This window comes from Myotis davidii, unplaced genomic scaffold (genome assembly GCF_000327345.1).
Source record: "Myotis davidii unplaced genomic scaffold, ASM32734v1 scaffold484, whole genome shotgun sequence".
NCBI lineage: Eukaryota > Metazoa > Chordata > Mammalia > Chiroptera > Vespertilionidae > Myotis > Myotis davidii.
The window spans coordinates 324260-327757 of NW_006295459.1; the positions used below are offsets into that span (position 1 = coordinate 324260).

The 3498-nt window shown below is 43.6% G+C and overlaps 1 pseudogene; it reads left to right on the top strand.

The window, feature by feature from the left end:
• Positions 1-442: 442 nt before the first annotated feature.
• On the top strand, positions 443-2932 carry LOC102768373 (annotated as a pseudogene).
• Positions 2933-3498: the final 566 nt, after the last annotated feature.

The following is a 3498-nucleotide window of genomic DNA, read 5'->3' on the forward strand; positions in this document are numbered from 1 at the left end:
GCTTAAAATTGAAAAAGCCAACCGTGTCCTCAGCTGCCAGCCCTCTCCGCATGCGCCTCTGTACTTCTGTACTTTACTTCTGCACCGCAGCTCCTCTGAGTCTCGGTATGCTTTTCTCTTTCCTTCTAGTTGTAGAATTTCCACTCAGCCAGCCTTCCTGTGGTTCTGGATGATGTCCGTTCTGTCTTTTAGTTGTATTCTTGAAGTGGTTGTGCTAAGCAGCAATCTCTGGTGTTTACCTATGCCACCATCTTGGTTTTCCTAGCCTCTGATATTTTAGAGTGCAACTATTCTCTAGGTTGATTCTTATTGAACCTATGTAAATACATTGCCATTTAAAAGTAAAAATATTTGATAAAAGTTTCTGAATTTGGGAGAGTGAGTTAGGCAGGGAGAATAAGATATCACTTAAAGTCTTCAGCTTCCGGGCTGCCTGTGGAACATGTCTTCAAAGAACAGAAAACCATCCAAGCAGAGCTCTGACCGGGGTTTGCCCCCGCCTCCATGGCTCGTTCTCTGTCAGGGGCCTCAGCTGCTTGTCCCAAAGCCAGCTTCGCGGCGGCGACTGGGACCCTGGTGGTGATCAACCTAGAAAAGGAGGACAAAGTTCCTAAAAAATTCCAGAATTCCCTTGTTCAACTTGGACTTGGCACTATGAAGTCTGCAAATATAATTATTGGTGGACGAGTGCTGCTTACCAGTTTACATGGAAAACGAGAGTGACAAAAATGTGGATATTAATGAAGAACAATTGGCTGATTGTCTTCTGAGAAAACTAGATGGCAAGATTGTTTTACCAGGCAACTTTCTATACATTACATTCTCTCTACAACCATGAATGTTGCAAGTGTTGCGAGTGAAAGGTGCAGATGGCATGATACTGAGAAGGCTTCAGAGTGACTCTAATACTGATTCTCAGGGAATGTCCTCAAAACGATCCAGCATAGGAGCCAGTACCCTTGATATGTCCTTACAGTTAAGCCAGTTGGATCTGGAAGAGCCACGGGTCCCACCATCAAGCAGTACTCCCTGCAAACCAGTAGATGACAGAAAGATAAATAAAACTGGTGACAGTTTGTCAAATGTCACACAGAGTCCTGGTGGCAGCATTGGGCTTGGGCCAGAGGAAGTTACAGGTCTTGAATGTAGCTTTGCGTCTGCCAGAGGAGGAAATGAGTACCTTATCAATGAAGAGAGATTCCTAAAGCCAGCCAATCTGGGAGCAAAGTGCAACACTGATACTTTCTACTTCATTTCTTCAACAATGAGAGCCAATTTTACAAATATTGGTACAAATTTAAAAGAGCAAGACAACCAGTTCAAAGTAACTTACAACGTGATAGGAGGCTGAAATGGTCAGCTGAAAGCAATTAGAGAAATAATTGAACATCCTCTCAAGCAGCTTGAACCATCCAAGAGTTAGGGAATTCCTCCCTCCAGAGGAGTGTTACTGTATGGCCCTCCAGGTACTGGAAAGACAATGATTGCCAGGGCTATTGCTAATGAAGTTGGAGCCTATGTCTCTGTAATAAATGGTCCTGAAATTATAAGCAAATTCTATGGGGAAACTGAAGCAAGGTTACGTCAGATATTTGCTGAAGCCCCTCTGCGGCATCCATCAATTATTTTTATTGATGAGCTGGATGCATTTTGCCCAAAAAGAGAAGGGGCTCAGAATGAAGTGGAAAAAAAGAGTTGTAGCTTCACTGCTAACACTGATGGATGATGATATTGGTTTGGAAGGAAGTGAAGGACAGGTATTAGTTATTGGGGCCACAAATCGTCCTCATGCTTTGGATGCTGCACTCTGCCGACCTGGACGATTTGGTAAAGAGATTGAGATTGGAGTTCCTAATGCTCAGGACCGGCTAGATATACGTCGGAAACTGCTTCGAACGGTACTCACTGAAGCCGAGCTGCTACAGTTAGCAAACAATGCACATGGATACGCTGGAGCAGACTTGAAAGCCTTGTGTAATGAATCAGGTCTCAATGCCTTCCGGAGAGTCCTGAAGAAACAGCCTAACCTCCCTGACGGCAAGGTGGCTGCGTTGGTGAAGATTCCTCTGAATGATTTCTTGCAGGGAATGAATGACGTCAGGCCCAGTGCCACGAGGGAGGTTGCAGTTGATGTCCCAAGTGTATCCTGGTCAGATGTAGGAGGACTGGAAAATATCAAACTGAAGTTGAAACAGGCTGTGGAATGGCCCTTGAAACATCCGGAGTCTTTCACCCAAATGGGTATTCAGCCACCTAAAGGAGTTCTTCTGTATGGGCCACCTGGTTGCTCTAAAACGATGATTGCAAAGGCTTTGGCCAATGAAAGTGGACTGAATTTTCTAGCAATAAAGGGGCCTGAATTAATGAATAAATATGTTGGTGAGTCTGAAAGAGCTGTTAGATTTTCCACAAAGTGAGAGCGGTGGCTCCTTCCATTATTTTCTTTGATGAACTGGGTGTCTTAGCAGTTGAAAGGGGCAGTGCTGGGAATGTAGCTGACTGTGTTTTGGCTCAGCTCTTTACAGAGATAGATGGCATTGAACAGTTAAAGGATGTGACTGTTTTGGCAGCTACTAACCGCCCAGATAAGATAGACAAGGTTTTGATGCGTCCTGGAAGAATCGATAGAATCATGTATGTGCCTTAACCAGATGCAGCAACAAGGAAGGAAATATTTAACCTGCAGTTTCACTCGATGCCAATCAGTCAGGATGTTGATCTGAATGAACTCATCCTCCAAATGGACACATATTCTGGAGCAGAGGTCATTGCCGTCTGTGAAGAGGCCGCCCTTCTGGCGCTAGGAGAAGACATTGAAGCCAAATGCATCAGGAAAAAACATTTCACTCAAGCCTTGAGCCCTGTGACACCCAGAATTCCTCAGTCACTGAGACGTTTCTATGAAGATTATCAAGAGAAGAATCGACCCTAACCAGTTTGGCTCAGTGGATAGAGCGTCGGCCTGCGGACTGAAGGGTCCCAGGTTCGATTCCGGTCAAGGGCATGTACCCAGTAGGTACACATCCCCAGTAGGAGGTGTGCAGGAGGGAGCTGATCAATGTTTTTCTCCCATCGATGTTTCTAACTCTCTATCCCTCTCCCTTATTCTCTGTAAAAAATCAATAAAATATATATTAAAAAAAGAAAAAGATATCACTTAAAAATTTTCCATTTCAGTGCACAAAACCAGAATCTAATAAATTGTTGTTGGTTATAGATAACCTAATAAGAGAAAGGGCTTCCTTATATGTCCAGGAAATAGAAAATTAAAACAACATCAACAATATTCCAAATAGCCACAATCATCTCATGAGTTCATTCAGTCCTATGTAATCAATTCTTGTTCTGCTGGACCTCGGATTAGCAGAATCATGAACATGAACTCATTGGTGTCTTGACTCAAAAGTGCTTTGGAAATACTGACTCTGCCCACTGAAAGTTGTTTAAGCGACATCAGAAACCTGTACCAAGATCTAGTCTTCGAAGTGTCAGTAGTTT